Source organism: Phyllobates terribilis, unplaced genomic scaffold, assembly GCF_046119375.1.
Source record: "Phyllobates terribilis strain yellow unplaced genomic scaffold, ASM4611937v1 Scaffold_7__3_contigs__length_470593459, whole genome shotgun sequence".
In the NCBI taxonomy this organism is placed as follows: Eukaryota; Metazoa; Chordata; class Amphibia; order Anura; family Dendrobatidae; genus Phyllobates; species Phyllobates terribilis.
This window is the reverse complement of record NW_027362767.1, coordinates 246955905-246963491: the sequence shown is the minus strand read 5'-3', so window position 1 is coordinate 246963491 and position 7587 is coordinate 246955905.

Genomic DNA, 7587 nt, shown 5'->3' with positions numbered 1-7587 from the left:
TTGATAGATAGGTCAGATGGGCGGGGGGATGAATGGGAAGATGGAAAGATGATGAATTCTGTTTTATCCATGTTAAGTTTTAGACATCTAGCAGAGAAGAAGGATGAAATAGTTGACACACATTGTGGGATTCTGGTTAGTAAGGAGGAGATATCGGGTCCAGAGAGGTAGATCTGTGTGTCATCAGCATAGAGATGATACTGGAAGCCGTGAGACTCTATGAGCTGTCCCAGGTCTAAGGTGTAGATAGAGAAGAGCTGGGGTCCTAGGACTGAACCTTGGGGGACACCGACAGATAGGGAGCGAGATGAGTAGGTGGTGTGTGAGTGGGAGACACTGAATGTCCGGTTTGTTAGGTGTAGCATCGGCGTCTCTGCCCCCTGACAGGCAGAGACGCCGTCCCCCTTACCGCCACGCTCCTGGCCCGGCGTCTTCCGGACCTCCTGCTGCTGCTGCTGCCGGCACGCGCAGCTTCCCGAGCACTGTGCTTAGGGCGCGTGCGCTCCCTCCCTCTTAAAGGGGCCGCGCGCACCGTCCTAAGAAGTCCCTGGCCAATGGCCGGAGGACCTCTCATATAAAAAGCACCTCCTCCAAAATGGAGGTGCCAGTGCAAGGTTGTAGCTCTGTGTTCTAACTCTGCTTCAACCCTCAGGTCCCGCTGCTAGTCTGACTACCAGTCCAGTCCACCAGCCTGACTATCAGTCCAGTCCGCCAGCCTGACGTCCAGTCCGCCAGCCTGATGTCCAGTCCAGTCCGCCAGCCTGACTATCAGTCCAGTCTGCCAGCCTGACAACCAGTCCAGTCCGCCAGCCTGACTACCAGTCCAGTCCGCCAGCCTGACTACTAGTCCAGTCCGCCAGCCTGACTACCTGTCTCTGCCAGCCAAGTACACACTCCAGCCCAACGGTCTGCCTACGGTCTTATGTCGGGGTTTTCTGAACCAGTGCATGCTGCACTTTGAACTACTGGCACATCAGTTTCCCTCCGACCGGGCCAAGGTGGCGTTCATCATGTCTCACCTCACCGGGGAAGCATTGGCATGGCTAACCCCTCTATGGGAGAGAGGGGATTCCCTGGTGTCCGATCTTCCGGCTTTCCTCACTGCTTTCCGCAGGGTCTTCGATTAGCCCGGACGAAGGACTTCTACTGCGTCCTCATTGCTCCGTCTTCGCCAAGGGAGTCTCACCATGGGCCAGTATGCCATACAGTTCCGTACCCTCGCATCTGAGCTTGCCTGGAACAACGAGGCCCTGGTGTCCACCTTCTGAGAGGGTCTTTCCGGATGGATCAAGGACGAGCTAGCCGGCCGGGACATTCCTACTACCCTGGATGACCTGGTGTCACTAGCTACCCGGATTGACATCCGTTTCCTGGAATGAGCTAAAGAGACTACCCGGGAAAGAAGATTTCCCCGTCTTGCTGCTGTTTTCCAGAAACCTGCCTCCCAACCAGCAACTCCCCGGGCACGGTCGCCCGAACCCATGCAGATCGACCAGTAGTCAAGTCTCGCCAAGAAACACGCCGAGCCGAGGGGAGCTGTTTCTACTGTGGTAGTAAGGAGCATCTGATCCGTTCCTGTTCGGTGAAGCCGGGATACTCCAGTGTCTAGGACCACTCGGAGAGGTCGTCCTAGGCAAGAGTAAATCCTCTCCGTCCTTGACTCTATCCGTTTCTATTTCCTGTGGAGAGACCCGCTTCTTTGAAACCGCCCACCTGGATTCCAGAGCCGCTGGGAATTTCATTTCTCAGTCCCTTGTAGAGAAGTATCAGATTTCCACCAAACCTCTGGCTGAACCATTGGCGGTCACTTCCGTAGATGGAAGACTCCTTCCCGTGACCATTTTGCTCGTCACAGAGCCTGTAACCCTTCAGGTGTGAATGCAGCACTCGGAGAGGATCTCCTTCCATGTGCTATCCGGACTCTCTCACTCCCTTTTGCTAGGTCTACCCTGGCTACAGAGACATGAACCCGTTCTGAATTGGCGATCCGGTGAGGTGCTCCGTTGGGGGCAGGATTGCCATGAGACCTACCTGGTTCCGATTCGCCCGGCTAGACCTCCGTCTACTCCGGCTAATTTACCTGGTCTACCGGCACCTTACTGGTCCTATGCAGATGTCTTCGACAAGAAGGAAGCAGAGACACGGCCACCTCATAGGCCATATGATTGCCCTATCGACCTGGTACCCGGTGCCTCTCCACCCCGTGGGCGTATCTACCCCTTGTCGTTGGCCGAAACCCGGGCCATGTCGGAATATATTGAAGAAAATCTGGCTAGGGGATTCATCCAGAAATCTACCTCCCTGGCTGGATCAGGATTCTTCTTCGTAAAAAAGAAAGACGGTTCACTACGCCCCTGTATTGATTATAGGGGACTCAACCAGATTACTATCAAAAACAGAGCTGTTTGACCGCCTTAAAGGCGCGAAGATCTTCACCAAGCTCGATCTTAGTGGAGCGTATAACTTAGTCCGGATCCGCCAAGGAAAGGAGACGAGTGGAAGATGGCATTCAATACCCGGGACCGCCACTATGAATACCGTGTGATGCCCTTCGGCCTCTGTAATGCTCCAGTCGTCTTCCAAGAACTAGTTAACGACATCTTCCGTGACCTCTTATATTCATGCGTGGTGGTGTACCTGGACGACATCTTGGTCTTCTCTCCGGATCTACCCACACACCGGAGGGATGTTCGTCAGGTCCTGCTTAGGCTCAGGCAGAATCACCTCTACGCAAAATTTGAGAAATGCCTCTTCGAGCAGACCTCTCTTCTGTTCCTGGGCTATATTATCTCTAAGACTGGTCTACGGATGGACACCGAGAAGGTTTCTGCCGTCTTAAAGTGGCCCGACCGGAGGGGTTGAAGGTGATTCAGCGATTCCTGGGCTTCGCTAACTATTACCGCCTCTTCATCCCGCATTTCTCTTCCCGGACTGCACCCATCTCTGCGCTCACCCGCAAAGGGAGCTAATCCTAAGGAATGGACGTCCGAAGCGGAGGAGGCCTTCCTCTCCTCAAAACAAGCCTTCTGTTCTGCCCCGGTGCTGCACCGTCTGGATTGCAACAAACAGTTCTTTCTGGAGGTTGATGCTTCCTCTTCCGGAGCCGGAGCGGTGCTCACCCAGAAATCTCCGTCCGGGAGAATGGTAACCTGCGGCTTCTTCTCCAAGCTCTTCTCCTCGTCCGAGCGCAACTACTCCATAGGAGACCGAGAACTGCTAGCAATCAAATTGGCACTGGAGGAGTGGCGTTACCTGCTAGAGGGGGCTCTGCACCCGGTGGTCATCTACACTGACCACAAAAACCTGGCATATCTACAAAATGCCCAAAGACTCAATCCGCGTCAGGCCCGGTGGTCTTTGTTCTTCGCCCGTTTCAATTTTACCCTACATTACCGCCCTGCGGACAAGAACGTTAAAGCTGACGCTTTGTCCCGATCCTTCCTGCTTTCCGATCAAGAGGAGGAGCCTATGCATGTCATCGATCCCTCCAAAGTGATGAATGTGGCTCCCTTGGACCTGTCTCGTCTCCCACCCGGTAAGACGTTTGTAGCGGTTCCGGATCGTAAGAAGGTTCTTCACTGGGGTCATTCTTCTAAACTAGCCGGCCATGCTGGCCAGAGGAAGACCTTCCTGCTCATTACCCGGCATTACTGGTGGCCTTCCCTGCGCAAGGATGTTGTAGACTTCGTCAGGGCCTGTTCATCCTGTGCCCGCAACAAGGTTCGCAGACATCTTCCAGCCGGCCGTCTCCTGCCTCTTCCCGTAGCTGCTGCCCCGTGGCAACACATTGCTATGGACTTTATTACTGAACTCCCTGTTTCTGCCAGTTATACTGTCATTTGGGTGCTCGCTGACCGCTTTTCTAAAATGGCCCACTTTATCCCTCTGCCTGGTCTCCCTTCTGCATCTGTGCTGGCTAAGGACTTCCCCTCCACATTGTGTCTGATCGAGGGGTCCAGTTCACTTCGCGCTTCTGGAGAGCTACATGTAAGCTGTTGGATGTCACCCTGGATTTCTCCTCTGCTTATCATCCTCAGTCCAATGGCCAAGTGGAACGTATCAACCAGATCCTTACCAGGTTCCTCCGGCACTTCGTCAACGCTCACCATACCGATTGGGTAGAGGTCCTACCATGGGCCGAGTTCTCCTATAATAAACATGAGAGCGAATCTTCTTCCAAGTCCCCGTTCTTTGTGGTCTACGGTCAACACCCCCGTATTCCGTTTCCTGTCTCTGCTTCAGTGGACAATCCTGCCGCGGAGTCTCTGGTCAGCGAATTTTCCACCATTTGGGAGGAAACTAGATCCGCACTTCTTCAATCCTCCGAGCGGATGAAGAGACATGCTGATAAGAGACGTCTGGATCCGCCTCAATTCCGTCCGGGAGACAAGGTTTGGCTCTCCTCCAAACATGTTCGTCTCAAAATACCCTCCTATAAGTTGGGTCCACGGTTCATCGGTCCATTTGAAGTCCTCATGCGAATCAATCCAGTGGCCTACAAGTTAAAACTCCCGGCCTCAAACTCTCCTCAAACCGGTTGTTCTTAATTCTTTTTCCGACGATCCAGGTACCTCCCCAGCTCTGGTCTCCGCTGAGGACGTCTATGAGGTAGAGAACATTCTGGCCACGAAGAGGGTAAGAGGAAAAACCTTTTTTTCTGGTGGATTGGAAGGGGTTTGGCCCAGAGGAGAGAACTTGGGAACCCAGGGAGAACATCCACGCCCCGCTACTTCTTCAAAAAATTTTTTCAGGCCTAAAAAAGAGGGGGCGTAAAGGGGGGGACTGTAGTATCGGCGTCTCTGCCCCCTGACAGGCAGAGACGCCGTCCCCCTTACCGCCGCGCTCCTGACCCAGCGTCTTCAGGCCCTCCTGCTGCTGCTTCTGCCGGCGCGCACAGCTTCCCGAGCACTGTGCTTAGGGTGCGCGCGCGCTCCCTCCCTCTTAAAGGGGCCGCGTGCGCCGTCCTTATTCATACCAAGTTTAAGAGCGGTCTTCGCTCGAAACGCGTCTGGTAGCGCACCCCTCCTTGGTGCCCCTGTGTTTTCCCTTCTATTATTGTTGTTCCACCAGCTGGAGTTACATTATCGCTATCTGGATATTTTTAAAAAAATTCTAAATAAAAGACATTTGTTTTTATTATTGGAGTCTGTGGAGCTGGATCATCGTCTTTCCTATTACCTGTCTACTGAGCGCAAGCAGCAGCGCTGATCACGGATCCCGGAGACACCCAGCTGGTTCATGGAGGTGAGCTGTTTTTTTTTCTTTTCCCTTTCTGCTATCAAACATGCCTATCTTCCTGTAAAAATCTAGCCCGAATACTGGAGTTACCAAAGCCATTGACTACTTGCAAGAAGACCCATTAATGATAAATGTCCGGGTGCTCTGCGTTGTACTCTGCAGTGATGTTCTAAAATATCAATGCATAGTAGAGTAACTGCACGTGATTGGGCAGCTGCTCAGGGGGCTGGCTGTCAGACACAGCCGGACTCATAGAGAAGGCAGAGATGGCTTATTACCGTCTTTACCTTCCAGATTGCATAGCATATTTTTTTAATCAAGTAAATTTTTATTCATTTTATAACAGTTGCACGTATACAAATAACATTCTCAACCAATGTGTTTAACCCCCTTCCCCATACCCTGAAACCCCCCCCAACATATGTTCAGAATACCATATCGTAGGTATATGTCCACACAAAACAGAATAAATCAGGCCGATCAAGACCAGCCAAGTCGAAAGGCACAGAGCTGTTTGGCATTTGCTAACACAATGTGTAGTGATTCTATAACAACTGGTACACATCTAACAAGACCCTATCGAGGCTGATAACTGCTAGTCTCCAAGCCAGGGACCCCATAGTTTATCAAAATATTGACTTCTATCCTTTTTGAGGTATACCCCTTTTTCCAATGATATAAGGGACTTAACTTGTTTAATAAACTCTGCCTGTTGGGGGAGTTGCAGAAATCCAGTTTTTAGCAGCATAGCATATTTAGAAAGTTACATGTTTTAATGTAAGGCTTGGTGAGTAACATATATTCCCATGATTTGTGGGACTTCGAGCAGGTTGGGACACATGGCATACATACAAGGATTCTTCTAATTTTCAATGGAAAAATATACTATGTCGCATCACTTTGTCTTCTGGATTATCAGAATATTATGTGAATTTTCAAATTACTAATAAAAACAGCATAAAATCAGATAAAGCCTGTTACGCTCGTAGGTGGAGCACGTGGTTCATGGACCCAGTCTGCCACGGACCAGACTTACCCTGGAGGGGTATAACTAAGCAGCCATCTTGTTGTTCACTGGAGCCTCTAGTGATGAGGCAGGTGCCACTCCAGGGCGGCGTCCGGTAGTAGCAGCTGACCCCAAGTGACAACGGTGTTAATTCAGATTCCTAGACAGTGCAGGACGGCCAATTGGGACAGGTTCAGACTGTGCAGACAGGGTGGCCACAGGGACAGGTTCAGACTGTGCAGTCAGGGTGGCCACAGTGACAGGTTCAGACTGTGAAGTCAGGACGGCTACTTGGACAGGTTCAGACTGTGCAGACAGGACAGCCACTTGGACAGGTTCAGACTGCGCAGTCAGCCACTTGGACAGGTTCAGACTGTGTAGACAGGATGGCCACGGGGAAAGTTTCAGACTGTGCAGACAGGACTGCTGCGGGGAAAGTTTCAGACTGTGCAGACAGGACTGCTGCGGGGAAGGTTTCAGACTGTGCAGACAGGACTGCCGCGGGGAAGGTTTCAGACTGTGCAGACAAGACTGCCGCGGAGAAGGTTTCAGACTGTGCAGACAGGACTGCTGCGGGGAAAGTTTCAGACTGTGCAGACAGGACTGCCGCGGGGAAGGTTTCAGACTGTGCAGACAGGACTGCTGCGGGGAAGGTTTCAGACTGTGCAGACAGGACTGCCGCGGGGAAGGTTTCAGACTGTGCAGACAAGACTGCCGCGGGGAAGGTTTCAGACTGTGCAGACAGGACTGCTGCGGGGAAAGTTTCAGACTGTGCAGACAGGACTGCCGCGGGGAAGGTTTCAGACTGTGCAGACAGGACTGCCGTGGGGAAGGTTTCAGACTGTGCGGACAGGACTGCCGTGGGGAAGGTTTCAGATTGTGCTGGCAGGACTGTCGCGGGGACAGGTTTAGACTGTGCGGACAGGACGGCCACTGGGACAGGTTCAGCCAGTGCAGACAGGACAGCCATTGGGACAGGTTCAGCCAGTGCAGACAGGACGACCACTGGGACAGGTTCAGACTGTGCAGACAGGACGGCCACTGGGACAGGTTCAGACTGTGCAGACAGGATGGCCACGGGGAAAGTTTCAGACTGTGCAGACAGGACAGTGGCGGAGACAGGTTCAGACTGTGCAGACAGGACGGCCATGGGGATAGGTTCTGGACTAAAGGGACACAGGATGCGGGAATAACTTTAACAGACTAGGGGCGGGGAACCTGGCAACATACAGTTGCACATGCAAAACCACCTAACAATGACTACAGGGGTTGCTCAGGCATCTCTCTGTTAGGGAGGGTGCCTTGTATACAAGATTTCTCCCTGATATTGGCTGGGAGACACG